Source organism: Suncus etruscus, chromosome 12, assembly GCF_024139225.1.
Source record: "Suncus etruscus isolate mSunEtr1 chromosome 12, mSunEtr1.pri.cur, whole genome shotgun sequence".
Classification (NCBI taxonomy): Eukaryota; Metazoa; Chordata; class Mammalia; order Eulipotyphla; family Soricidae; genus Suncus; species Suncus etruscus.
In genome coordinates this window covers 45470893-45486576 of record NC_064859.1, presented here as the reverse complement: position 1 = coordinate 45486576, position 15684 = coordinate 45470893, and positions in this window count along the sequence as shown.

Sequence of the window (15684 nt, the reverse complement as noted above, 5' to 3'; positions counted from 1 at the left end):
GGTGGGCTATTCTCATTAATAAAAGAATAATAAAATTCAGAAAAATATAACATTAGGGCTACATAGGATCATATCACAATGTTAAGAGTAAATGTTAATAGAATATCATAGTTTAATCTATGTTTGCAATATATAGAATGTAATATACTGTCCTTCCTACCTTGGCTCACCACCTTACAGGCTCATTACTAGTCGTTTATGCACTCATTCCACTGACTATTACAACAAATTTAACCCTGTTTACCTTCAGTTCTTGGCTCCTCATAAGCAGATCATTATCCCCACTCAAGCCAGCTGCCAACCAGCCCCCAAAGTGAAAAAATAGACTCTCAGACTCAGAAAAAAAACCAATACTCTATTGATATTGATCTACGCTCAATGGTCTAATTTTGTCCACCTCCCTTCATTGAACGTATGTACTTGCTAACATTCTCAGTTTCTGAGAAATCCTCACTCAAAGACATTTCCTGATATGGGACTGCTGGGAGTAGTTTTGGAGACTCCAGAAGGACAAATCATAGACCAAAGTGGTGTCCAAGACTGAACACTTCCCCGACTATTTCTAAAGACATAAAAGGGACAAATATATTTCCTTTGCATATCTTAGATGTATTCCCTTAGCAGCTATAATTGTTATTGAATATCCTCTTATATAGTGACAATTTCACCCATTGTTTTTGGATTGTTTTGAGATCTATTTAATAGGAAATTCTGTCACAAGAGTCTCTCTGCTTAGCGTTCTTGTTAGAGCCAAGTCATGGGGATTTTTGAACTTGTTCCCTCAGCCCTCATATGCACCATTAATACCTTGTGGCAATGTCCCTTTTTTACACAGGCACATTAAAATGGGAAAATATTACATATTACAAGTTCTTACCTAATAGAGATAGGAACACAAATTTTGTAATGCAGTGAGGCCTTATACCCTGAACATAATCATAATGACTTGGCTTAGACCTCATAAGAATGGGCATTACTCATACACCCCTGAACCATGGATACCATCTACAGAAACAACCACAATTGTCTATAACATTACCAGGAAGCAAACCTCTACCAGGGAAGACCCTACCATTGCCCTGGTGTGAACTTACTCCAAAGAAGTTTCTCTTAACAGTCACACTACTTAGCAACAGCAACAACCTGCTTGCAGGACAGGGCTCTCCACATTGCCCTCAAATGGTGAGGTGAAACTAGAAGACGCTCCACATCATCCTGAGTTTGATGAAGAAGATGCAAAGAAACCAGAATATTTGTTTTTGTTTTTGGTTTTGGTTTTTGGGCCACACCCGGTGGTGCTCAGGGGTTACTCCTGGCTGTCTGCTCAGAAATAGCTCCTGGCAGGCACGGGGGACCATATGGGACACCTGGATTCGAACCAACCACGTTTGGTCCTGGATCGGCTGCTTGCAAGGCAAACACCGCTGTGCTATCTCTCCGGGCCAGAAACCGGAATATTTACTACAGAAACCTGACACCAATAACAGCTAATCTGCGAAAAAATTTTACCAGTGCCATAGAGAATGACTCCGGGGTTGACAACCTAGTATGCCTGGAGACCAGAGTCAGAAATTAAGCCAGAAAATTTCAGGGGTAAGGTGTCTTTGTCTTTAGGCCAAGTCTTTTCCCTTCCATTTCCCCCATATTTTGCTAGGCCTATGCAAACAACAATTGTTATTCACACCGTTTTTACTGTATTTTTTTTAACTCTTAACCTTTAAAAAAAAAGAAGAGCTTACTAAACTTTCTGCTGGTGCTTTAATGACTTAATTGCTGATTCAATAATTTTAAAAAATATACTTGCTACTGAACATTTTTTTTCTTGTTTCTCCCATATCTTTAGTTTTTCTTTCAATTTTCTACTTTTTTTTAAATCACGTTGGTTTTGGTCCTCCTGAAACAATTATATAATGATCAGTTATGACAACTGTGTGAGGAATTTTTTCAATAAATAATAAATATTATTTCAAAAAAGAGTAAATGTTTCCCATTGAGATAGCCTTAGTAGATGTGGTTTTGTAGAGGCCATAGAGATAGCACAGTGAGTAGGGCTCTTGGTTTGAACACAGCCTACCTGGGTTTGCTCTCCAACATCCCATATATGGCCCGATGAGCCTACCAGAAGTGATTACTGAGTGTAGAAACAGGAGAAATCTCTGAGCATTGCCAAAACATTTGGTACTGTAATCAGAGAAAATAATCAGGCTAATGGAGTAGAATTGTGATTATAATGGGGATGGAGAGATAGCACAGCAGTAAGACATTTGTATTAGATGCAGAAGGATGGTGGTTCGAATCCCGGCATTCCATATGGTCCCCCGAGCCTGCCAGGAGCGATTTCTGAGCATAGAGCCAGGAATAACCCCTGAGCGCTGCAGGGTGTGACCCAAAACCAATAAAATAAAATAAAATAAAATAAAATAAAATAAAATAAAATAAAATAAAATAAAATAAAATAAAATAAAATAAAATAATGAAATAAAATAAGAGTAAATAAAAATAATATAAGATAACATAAAATAAAATAATAAAATATAAAATATAAAATAAAATAATAAAATAATAAAATAAAATAAAATAAAATAAAAAAATAAAAAAATAAAAAAATATATAGTATCAGGCCAGAGAGAGAGTAGTGGGTAAAGTGCTAGCCTTACCCATGTCTGACCTAGGTTTGTTAATTCACTCTTTATATGGTCCTAGGAGCAGACCATGAGTGATCTCTCAAAGCAGAAATAAAAAATACAGTTTTCATTATGAAAACAAAGAACATAAGAATATTGAGTTTGGTACCATAATGGTAGTATAGTGGGTAGAGGAGTTGCCTTGCCTACCACTGACCCAGATATGATCCCTAATACTCCATAACTTGTAAACACTACTGAATGTGACCCCCAAAACAAAAAGTTATTTTTATTTAAAATTTTATAAATATTTTTTAATTTATATGGGTATTTTTAGTAAAGATGAATGAGATATAAAGTTAGTATGAACAATGAACCCTGTGTACTAATAGATACGCTTTATTTTTTTGTTTTTAATCTTAGTATTCTTTTTTTTTTTTTTTTTTTTTTTGGTTTTTGGGCCACACCCGTTTGACGCTCAGGGGTTACTCCTGGCTAAGCGCTCAGAAATCGCCCCTGGCTTGGGGGGACCATATGGGACACCGGGGGATCGAACCGCGGTCCTTCCTTGGCTAGCGCTTGCAAGGCAGACACCTTACCTCCAGCGCCACCTACCCGGCCCCTAATCTTAGTATTCTTAATGGAGCTTGTGATGTTGTTTTATTTTCTCTTATTCCATTTGAAGATGTCATTTTCTTATGAGGGCCATGCCCAGAGGTGTCCAGGGCTTACTCCTGGTTTTGTGATCAAAAAGAGATATCATGGAGGTAAGGCATTTGCCTTGCATGGAGAAAGTTGTGGTTTGTATCCCGGCATTCCATATGCCAGGAGTGATTTCTGAGCATGGAGCCAAAAGTAACCCCTGAGCGCTGCCGAGTGTGACCACCCCCCCCAAAAAAACAAAAACAAAAACAAACAAACAAACAAAAAGAAATCATCCCTGGCAGCATTGGTGGATCATATGGAATTCCAAAAGTTTGAACCTGGTCAGCTGCATGCAAGACAAATACCCTACCTGCTGTTTTACCATCCTGGTCCCTGCAGATAGCATTTGCTTAAGCAATTTCCAAGATGCTGTATGAAAATTATTTTTGTCTTACTAAATTAATCATAAAACTTTGACTCTAAGACTAATAAAAGGGCATTAGTGGAAGCAATGCAACTTATATAAACATAGTTCGAGCATCCTTGACTGCTCTGAATAACTGATGCCTGTCTAGTTTTCTAAAATTAGTCTCAACAGAAATTCCTTGTTTATGACAGTTGTTATTTTAACAGCAGCATTTGGAATATATTTATATTCCCTTAAAAGGCAAATATACCATTTATAACTAAAAGTAAAGACAGCAAAAAAGTTTGATGGTATTCACAGACAATATCTTTCTTCTTTTGAGATGTCTTTGCCATCAAAAGAATGTAAATATTGTGGTAAAATTCACTGACAAACTTCTAGCTGGTTTCTGAGATAAAATTGATATCTGTGGTCACACAGAATTTTACTGAGATTGAATTTTGAAAGGTAGTTGACACTTAGATTTGGTACTTATATCAGAAATTAAAATCAGGTAGAAAACCATTCAAAATTAATTAGCACATTTCAGAACTATTTCATCAAGAATAATTTAATTATTATTTTAAACTATTTATAATAATTATATCCTAAATTTAAATTTTACCATGCATGTTGCATTTTACAAAGAGAACAATGAACAAAAAGAATGCAAAAATAGTTTCCATTTTTAACTTATCTAAAATAATAGGCAAATGAAAAGTTCTTGAGTTGATGTTTTAGATATACTTACAGAAAAATAAAAGTTACTTAATGCAATTGTTGTGTACATTATAAATGGTTTATTGATTTATGAATACGTTTATAAATGAATCAGATATGTAGTTTCTTAAAAATAAGATAAATAAAATTATGACTATGAAAATAAAAATATTTCAAGATATTTTATGCTATCCTATTCTAAATCTTAATAGTCTATTTTGACTATTAAAATAATATATTATAATTCATCATTAATTTTGTAGCTTGTAAAAAAGAGAGATATAAAAAAATTCTCCTGTTTGTTTTAGAACCAAAGCAAGATTAAATAAAGTGGGGCCAGAGAGATAGCTTGGATGTAAGACGTTTGCCTTTCATGCAGAAGGACGGTGGTTTGAATTCCAGCATCTTAAATGGCCCCTGTGCCTCCCAGGGGCGATTTCTGAGCATAGAGACAGGAGTAACCCCTGAACACTGCTGGGTGTGACCAAAAAAACAAAAACAAAAACAAAAAACAAAAAAATTAAAAAAAAATAAAGTGAGAGCTTTATTGTTAAGAAGTCTAAAGAAAAGTGCCGTTTTCTACACAATTTAACTGACAAAATATTTATAATGAAAATGACAAGGATGTATTCATCAAAATTATTTAATTCTAAATTTGTCATCACAAATATTTAACCTCTCTATCCTGATTCCTCACATTGCCATATGCAAGACTGAAGCAACTCAACTTCATTCTTTTGTCCATCTAGTCATACTGGCTTTTAGACTTAAGGTCAGGCCTGTCTCACATTCTTCTACAGTTGATGTCTTGTCATTCTTGTTCTGAAAGAAATTTAAAAGCATATGGTTATTAGACATTAGCAATTGATTAACAAAGATTATTTTCACTACAATATATAATGGAACTATCTCAATAGCATATTAATTTATTCATACTGAGAAAGAAAGTGACTTTTTAAATATATCTTGTATTAATCCATTGATAATATCCTTCTGATTATCAATACCTATTGATACCCACAATTTTGGATTTACTAATAAAATGGTTGTCTTTCTCTTTCTGGCTTATCTCAGCATGAGAGCCTGAAGTGAGAGAACTGCATGATTTATCTTTGCTTACAAACAAGCATTTAGACCACAGTACATACACCAGAATTACTTTACCCAGTTAACTGTTCTTGGGCACTTGTGTTGTCTTCCATTTTTGACTATTGTGAATGAACAAAGGAAGAAAGATTTCTTTTCTAAGAAAGATACCCAGAAGTGGAATATCTGGGCTATATGGAAATTTAAGTTTTAGATTCTTGTTTTATTGTTTAGGGCCCATACCTGCCAGTCCCATCGTGACTCTCTGCTCAGGGATGAGTCCTGATGGAGCTCATGAAACATATGTGGTGCCAGAGAACACACCCATATTGGTAGCATATAAGAAATATATAATGCATGCAATATACATATAATACATATTATAATGCATATGTGATACATAATACCTATATAATACATATATACATACAATACATATAACCTATGTATTTAAATATAATGCTTTTGGTCTCAAGCAGTTGAAATGGCAAAATCTTATGTATTAATCTATTATCATATGGGGGGTTTAAAAAATATTCTCTACAGTATGTGGGGGGTGTTCATTTTTTTTTTACAATTGTTGCTCTTTATTTTATTTCTCTTGCAGTGCAGAAGCCTCTGAATTTGAGGTAGTCCCATTTGTTTATCTTTGCTTCTGCTTGCTTGGACAATGATTGAATAATTTAAGATGTCTCTAGAACAACACCATGAAGGATTTACTTATGTTTTCTTAATATATTAATTCAATTTATGAATTCAGACCTGGATATAAAGTAATTCTATGGCTAAAATTAAATTATACAAGTTTATATGATATGCTTGGGGAAATATGTATATTTACTCATATCAATAATAGGCTGACATGCAACCATCTTATCCAAAATTGATGGAATAATTAACATTAAAATTAAACCCAGAATTTAAGTTATATAATTTCCACCACCAGTTAACATTATTATGTAATTTTTTAAGTTATTATACTGATACATATTGAACACCAAATGATATAACTAAATGCATATTCTTATAGAAGCAATATTAAATTTTATCATTAAACAGGTAATTTTCTTTATTTTTCTTTGATTTTTAACTACACCTGATGCTACTCAGGGATTACTCCTCACTGCGGGTGTCCTGTAAGCCCCCTGAAGGGGCCCGACCAGCGGAGAGTGGACGAGAGGCTCACGAACAGCCGCACCTTTATTTTGCGAGGCTCAGATCAAACCACACCTGTAAAAAATCTGAGAGAGGTTAATAACAAATGACCCAAGACAGAAATTCCGTTCAAAGGCACTTTAATGTGATCCTGCATTTTCTTATATAGACAAGGTAAAAAGGGGCAGGCATAGGTAATGTCAATCACTTTTTTGGCGTGCAGGCCACTTTATTATTCCAAATAAGGTATAAACACAGTACAAAGAAAATACATCATTCCCCAAATATGGAAAGTGGGCAGTGGGGCAGGGGGCAGGACAACTTGCAAGTCATGCTAGATCAGCAGCTTTCCAGGAAACACTCTGTGACCTTGGATAGGGTCTGTTGACCCCATTCCCAAGCTCTTAACAGATTTATGGTGGGGCAATGTTCTTAAGAATTAACTTTGTAAAAACAATGTTGCACGGAACAATAAAGAACACCTTGTTAACTCAAGAATGCGGGCCAGGGGAGTATAGCTTCATTCCTGGGAGTGGTACCAGGCTGTGTTCCTCTCCCCTGGGCTAATAAGTTATTTATTACTTTTGTGACTGCTTTTTTTCCTGCTGGCTCAGGGGCCTTGTAGCAAAACAGCACGTAGGCAGTTTGCAGGTGCAAAACTGGAAAATGGCAGAGAGGCTTTTGCAAAAATGGCCACTGTCAAGTCACGGTAACCAACACCTCACTATGTTCAAGAATAATTTCTGGGATGCTCAGAGAAAAACATAGGCAGTGCTGTGCAATAAACGATGGGTAGTACCTAACTATAGTATTTAAATATAATGCTTTTGGTCTCAAGCAGTTGAAATGTCAAAAATTCAGTTACTTTTATATATTTTATATTTTTCTGCCTTGTATTAAATGCATCAAGTACTTATACAGTTTAATACTGGAATGCCCCATACTCACAGCCAGATAACCTCTTCATGGTAAAACAGTCAAATTAAAAAATTACTTTTCTATGAAAATGTCAAGTTTTGATTGCCTGGAGTAGATTGTGTCAACAAATCATTAAATTGCAATGAAATGTCATCTCCATTTTCTATAGGTTGTTCATATGAAGTAAATATGAATTCACTAATAGGTAATTTATTTTATAATAGCTATCAATATTCCCTCTTTGTGTGGCAACTTTTTTCTATGGGATATAGGGCAGTGAAAATAATTTCTTCTTTTATTGTTAGTTTTGTTTTATTGGTCCCCATTCATGGTGCTCAGGGCTTACTCATGGGGTTCAGAGGAAAAAAACTCTCAGAAAAAACAGATTCTGCTTTTATAGATGAATCATAGTTGGCATTAGGCAGAACATATAGAATGCTAGTGTCCAAATCCCATTCGGATGTGTACAAGACAAATACCATACCTGTTTATATTATCAATCTACCCTTTGTATATATTTTTTCTAGCTTTATAAAGCATCCCTTTAATAAATCCTTTAATGATTTTGTGCTCTTTTTATGTGAATTATGATAAATGTTTTAGATAAATTAAGTTATAATTCTTTTGAAAATACTAAAGCAGAGATTATTATTTATGCATATTTTATTATTCACAATATAGAGGTGTAAAACTATTTGAGTAAAATTGTCTCAAGTTCACCAGCTATTAAACATTAGGATTGAGATTTTATAGGAACCGTCAAAGTCCAGAATATTCAGTTTTATCAATAATCATTTCCTGGGCCCAAGTGGTCCACAGTGGTAGGGTGTTTGCCTTGCACGTGGCTAACCCAGGAACATAGGTTAGATCCCCGGCATGTCAGAAGGTCCCCCTACCCCCAGGAGCAATTTCTGAGAAGCAAAGCCAGGAGTAACCCCTTAGAGCCGCCAGGTGTGGCCCCCCAAAAACACAAAAAAAATCATTTTCTATTGTCATCCATAAAATGGTGATTATAGCAGTGTTTATTTAGACATCAGAAAAAAATTGTGTAACAATGGGTTCAAATTCTGTGGTGAATAAAATGTTCTCTGCAAAAAAAATTTCCGTAGAAAATAATAAATGAGGGTATTAGGATATATCTAAAATAACTTCTTATTCTGCTATAGCATAAACCTTTAAATGATGGTGGATAGTGCAGGCCACTCTGTCTACAGAACTCAAATTTCAATTAAAATTAAATCTTCAGTATCACTTGGTTTTGATATTTGAATTCTTTTGGGGTATATCATTATGTTTCTTTGATGTTTGAAGTAGATTTCTCATTAAGATGATGTAATATCAGTCTTCTATGAAGTTCAGAAATATGTAGCATAGCTTAAAACCATTTTATCCTGCTGGAATAAATTAAAGATGAAAGAAGATGAAGGGAAAATGCTCATTCAAACATAAATATTTCAAACTTATTCATTCTTAAAGCAGGTAAGATAAATTTTTTAGAAGTGAGAACCACATTAAAAAAAATCTTGATATATTTAGTGTTAATATTTTCCCTATTTTTAAAGTTAAAAGGGGATTGTAGAAATATTACCTTAGATAGGGTGCTTGCCTTGCACGTGGTCAAATTAGATTAAATCTAGTACTGCTTAGAGTAATTCTGAGTGCAGAGCCAGAAGTAAAGATGAGGATCACCAAGTGTGGCCCCAATATTATAGAAAGTCTATGTTGTATAAATTTGACATTTGTGTTTTGACTATTAATAATTATAAATCAGTTGGAATATTTTTTATTTAGTCAAAGACAGTATGCATTATCTAGATTTAAAAACTTTTGGAAGAAAGTGTCTTTAATTAATAAACTTTTCAGAAATGTGATGAAAATCTAAGAAGCAATAAAAAATGAATGCTTATTCCTAGAACCATGCTTAAGTATCTTCCAACATTTTCTCTCTTCTTTCATTATATTTCATTCCACTCATTTCATTTTATTTCAAAAAGCTACATGACAATAATTGCATAAACACAATCATGCAGAACTGTATGTTTGATTAATTTTAATCATGTGCAAATAAATATTTAAAAAATAAAAGTAGTATCTTATCTTAAAACTTTTCACAAATTTCTTCTAGAAATGATCACAATCTTGAAATTATATTGTAAATGAAAATTTCCAATTGCAGATTTAGGAAACTGCTTTTTACTGATATTGAAAAATGCAGCAGTTGTATATTTGAGCTGGGTGGAGAAAGTTCTTTCTCTTTCTTCTGGTGCTATCTGCTCACAACAATTCTAGAAATCAACATGGCAATGCATAGGAGTCAAGTGGGAATTGACTTTAAAGTTTACCTCTTGAATTATACTACCTTTATAACATGTAAATAATATGTGTAGGCAACACCTGTCATTTGATGTATAAAATTATAGTGTAAATGGGTTTATAATGCTATTTTAAATTTTTCACTATTCCATTTTATGTGAATATTTAGTTATGCGATTTATTTCTCAGTAATATTTTATTGAATAAATTTATTTTATTATGAAGTATGTGTAAAATGTGAGTTTAGATCTATCTAAATAAAGCTTTTAAAAATGCTCATTGTATCACCTAATGCTATAAAGCACTGCAATATCTATAGTTAGAGAAATTTGATTAAACATTTTAAACAGTTAATACCTAGTTATATGTTTCTATATGTTTATATGTATTATTGAATATATTGTGAATAAAATACCCATGTCTAGACTTAAGGCAATTCAATATCTCTACAATAATTTGATTATAATAAAATTTTGGCCCTTACTATATTAGTAGTTTCATATAATTTTTATTTATTTTATTATTATCATCTGTATTTTATGCAGATGTTTATATAAAAATCTCTCTGAATATTTAGCAATAATTTCTGAAGGCTTATTTTGCAAAGTATATGAAATATATGACATTTTTTGTTTTTGAGAATCATTTTGTAAACATGGTAAAACATTAAAATAAAATATTCAATAAATGATCCAAATATTTTGGTTAAATGAGCAGGTGTGACATTTTATAAGTGATAGTTGTGTATTTCTGTAACAAAAAATTGAGAAATACGAAAAATTAATTCTAAATTGTCAACTGGTTGAAACATTCTATAGAATGGTTTTGATTAAATATAATATATTTCTAATTTGAGATAGAAGTTTCACATCTAGCTTAAAATAATAGATTAATTTTTAAAAATTAAATGCACTTGTGTATGCATGAGATCCCTGAAATGCCATATCGTCCCCTGAGCCCTGCAGAGAATTCACTGCATGCAGAGCCACGAGTAAGCTCTGAGCACATCTCCAACACAATTTTATTTTTAATGTTGAAAATTATCTGAAAAATAATGCATGGCAAAAAAAAGAAGTAATTCTCAATATGCTAAATGAACTGAATGTTCCAAAGCTGGAACAAAATGAGTTAATAATAACACTGAATTATAATGCATAGAATGAGTGAGTGTCTAGGAGTTTATGATAGTATATAAAATTAAGTGAATAAAAAAGCAATTGAGAGAAAAAAGAAATATCTTTTTTACAGCGGCATTCAAATTTACAAAATAAAAGATTTAAGAGAAACCCAAAGCATAATTAAAATTATAATAAAATGTGTTGCTTACAGGATTCACTAGTGAGTGCCCAAATTAATATACCAAAATTAAGAAGGAAATAATACCTACACAGTCTCAAACTAGATAAAATTATATTTATTCATAATAATAGAAAGTAAATGTATACAGTATATATAATATTATCCAGACTATTCAATCAAAAAATAATGAAAATCATGTATAAGTAGGAAACTGTGAGGAACTGCCATAGATTAAAGGACACAAAGAAGATATGAAAAGAAAGGTGTTTGAAATAGTAGATTAGTGGCTGAAAAAAATAGTAAAATGAGAAATATAGTGAAAGCAAATCTGCACTTTAATTTTATTACTTAATATATATAATTTATATATAATATATTAAAATATATAAAATATACATATATTTATATAAAATAGTTAAATATTTATATTTATTTATATATTTATGTTATATAATTTATATATAATATATAAATATGACTATTTCATTGTATTGATCATCATCCTATGGTCATGTAAAAATGTTAACATTAGGGAAAGTGCATATGAAGTCTCTTGCATTTTCAACACTGAAGTGTTTATAAATTTCTTTTTTTAATTTTTATTTTTGTAGTTTTTTATTAATATCTTTATTTAAACACCTTGATTACAAATATGATTATAGTTGGGTTTCAGTCATGTAAAGAATACCCTCTTCACCAGTGTAAAATTCCCACACCAATATCTGAAATCTCCCTCCTCCCCACCCAACCCCCGCCTGTACTCGAGACAGGCTTTCTACTTCAAGTGTTTTTAAATTTCTACAGATAAATACTATTTAAAAACTTGTAGGAATTATATTTTTCAAAAAATATAAAGCAAGTGCTCTAGGTTGAATATTGTTAAAATATAAAATAATAATACCAGTATAGCATGGATATTTGTTAATGAGAATAAAAAGTAGAATGCATCTAAATAGTGTTTTATTAATTTTACCATGGACACCAAATATATATGCTTTCCAAAAGACGTTTATGTGGTAAAAAAAGGAGTGAGAGAGAGGGAAGTAGGGGGAGAGAGAGAGTGAGAGGGGGGAGGGATAGGAAGAAAGAAAGACTGAATGAAACAAATAGAGAAATACATGTCTTTCATAGAAGCAGGCTTTCATAACCCACAAGGCTAGGTGGATTAGGAGGGAGAAATATGCACTATAAAGGGAAGGATATTGGAACATTGTATGACTGAAATTCAATTATGAACAACTTTGGAACTGTGTAGCTCAAGGTGATTCAATTAAAATATTAATTAAAATAACTTTTATGATTGTCCCTACCTCAGGTCATACAACTTTAGAGACTAAAGTTTCTAGAAGTCATTTTTAAATAAAATTTTACTATTTATGATAATATATTACATTTTGAACCTTTCTGAATTTATTCATTGGTAAGCTGGTCTACTTTTAATGGCTAACACAGATGTAATAATCTTTGTTTTTGTAGTCCAAAGGGGTTCTATTTGTTTCTTCAGCGTACTTTATAGCAGATGTACAATTCTGCATTCATATAAAGGGTTATCATTTTTATTTTTATGAATTATCTTACTATTGAGAATATATTTGCATGTTATGCATTCCTTTAGGGCTTACAATTATTTTTCTTTATAATATTTATAATTTATATTTAATCACCTGCATGCTTTAATCAATCGTTATAAATATATACATATATATATAGAGTATATTGTTAAAGTATTCTATTACTAAAGATCTGTGTTATTCTCCCTTCTTTTATTTTTTAATTCGGTTTTTATTGTTATGGTAGTATTTCAAAAAATAATAATCATCTTCTATGTTATTGTTTTTGTTATTACTATATCATTGTTATTTTGAACACATTGTCTTAGTAACTGTCTCCATGGCACAAAAGATCAAGGATTAAATCAGATACATAAGACTATTTTTGGTCATTTGCTATTATGTAAAATACGAACAGAAATATGTGATTATAATTGTTAAGCTTGAGTTTTATGTACCTTTGAAAATAGTGACTGAGGTGAAGAAATTGGTCTTTATAAACTGGATGGACAATTGATAGATGACAATTACTCCAAAAATATCACATAATCACCCAGTGCAAGCTTAATTAAATTCTTCTTATTAAAATGACTATATTATATATTGAATTAATGAGAATTTTCTTTGAGATATGCCATATTGATTAAAGTTGTTTATTCAGAGCAAGACTTTATGGATGATGCCTGGAAATGCTCAGGAATTACTCTTGACTCTGCACTTTGGAATCACTGAGATGCACTGTGTCCAACCTTAGATAGATGAAAGTGCAAGACAAGTATCATACCTGCTTTACTCTACTTATTTATCTAGTAAAGTATGGTCTTAAGGATAAATCCATAATCTTTAACTTAATTTGAATAAAAATCAGTTTATTGCTAAACCTCTAGGTTTCAGAAAATTTGTATTTAAAGTAAATAACCTTTGCATCCCATACCTAATGTCTGTCTTCCTTGAACAATGACACCCAGCTATAAACTCAATAAAAGGCTTTTCTCCCAATTTTCTCTTTCCTTTTCCCCTAGCCGTAGCCCAGTGGTAGGGCATTTGCCTTGCACGCAACTGACCCAGGACTGACGTCGATTCAATCCCATATGGTCCCAGTTGGTTCCCAGAGCCAGGAGAGATTTCTGAGCACATAGCCAGGAGTAACCCTTGAGCGTCATTGGGTGTGGCCCAAAACAACAACAACATCATCATCATCATCATCAACAACAACAACAGAAATCCACCTGGATCTTACTCCGCCCTCCCACACCCAGTTGTTTTGTTTCTGAGAATAAAGAAGAGTCAGTTTTTATCTTGGGGTGCTCAGACACACCACGAGGAAGGAGCCACTGACTCCATGACTCTCCTAACTAGCTTGGTTTATTAACTCTTCGCAGTAACCCTATCTGCATCAGACCCATCTGCCTTTGATAGAATTCTGGCTGTATATGGGGCGATCGCACAAATGCGTGGTGATTTATTTCATAATATTTAAAGTAACTGAACTTCTCGTCCCAATATCTGATGTAGGCCCTCATGATGTTCGGAAATTAAAAATGTGGGCAGCAGTGTATTCAAACAAATGTTAAATGTTGGAAATATTATTTTTCTCTCTAATAAATATCAAGTAAATATTTATAATTTTAATATTGTCTTCTTAATCTCCCATTGTTTTACATCTCTTGTAGCTAGTGCATATACTATACTTGAAAGAAAAATTATATGTATTAGTAATAATACACACTAAAAATTTCTCAATGTTTTAAATAGAGGACACAGTTATTTTACAGAGAAGACTAATATATTTATTTCTATAATATATCTGAAAAAAATAAAAGTGCTCAAAATGATAGCCATTTTCTATGGATATTAAAATCGTGCTCATAATTATTTTTGTAATATAAAAAATACCCAGCATAATTGAATAAAGCCATAAAGAAGAAGAGATTTTCTGTTAACTGACTAAGTATGAAAATAGGTCTAATAGATGCTGGAGCGATTGCACAGTGGTAGGGCGTTTGCCTTGCATGTGGCTGTCCAGGATGTAACTCGGTTCCTTTCCTTCCCTGGCATCCCATATGGTCCCCTGAGCCAGGAGCGATTTCTGTGTGTATAGCCGGAGTAACCCCTGAGCATTACAGGGTGTGTCCCAAAAAGAAAAAATAATTAGGTCTAATAGGGTAAGAATTTTAGGTTATAAACTTGGTGCCTATATAGAGTGATAATTGCATAGACTATCTAGTCTACATGTATGTATATTGATATATATCAATGTCTATTTTTCTATATCTATGTAGCTATATTTATCTGTAAAGTGACAACACTAGAGATGTAGTTTTGCACTACACTTTTTACTACACTTGATACTTGGCACTAGAAAGATTGACCATGAAAATGACACAATTTGTACAATGTCTGACTTGAAAGCCCTCAGGGAATTCTTTGCAACCATCCCTCACGATTAGGGGGCAATCTGTGGTTAGAAGGTTAAGTGGACAATTCCAATTCCTCCACTCTTTAAATTCCTTTCCTATTCTCAAAATTTCTGTAACTCAAGAATTGCAAATCATCTTTAGAGGCTCTTAAATCAGAGCAAAACTTCAGATGTGAGCAGAGTACTTAGATTTACAAACCTAATTTCTGTATTTATATTTAATTCCCATGTAGATTCTTTAAGATGATTATGGGAAGACATTCCAAGTACATTGTAATGTTTCACCATAATAGAATATTTACAAGGAGTGTTATAGAAGGGCAGTTTGACTATAGACATTAACATTCCGATTTAATATACCTTATGATTTAAAAAAAAATTGGGGACAATACCCAGTGGTGCTCCAAGACTAAGAAGTTTCCCTTAGCAGTTTTCAGGAGACTCTAGGTGGTGCTGGGATTGTCAGGATGCATGGCAAGTGCTTTTACACCTCTATGAACTCCAGCCTCAACATCCTCATTTTAAATGATAATCTCTCAAGTATTTGCA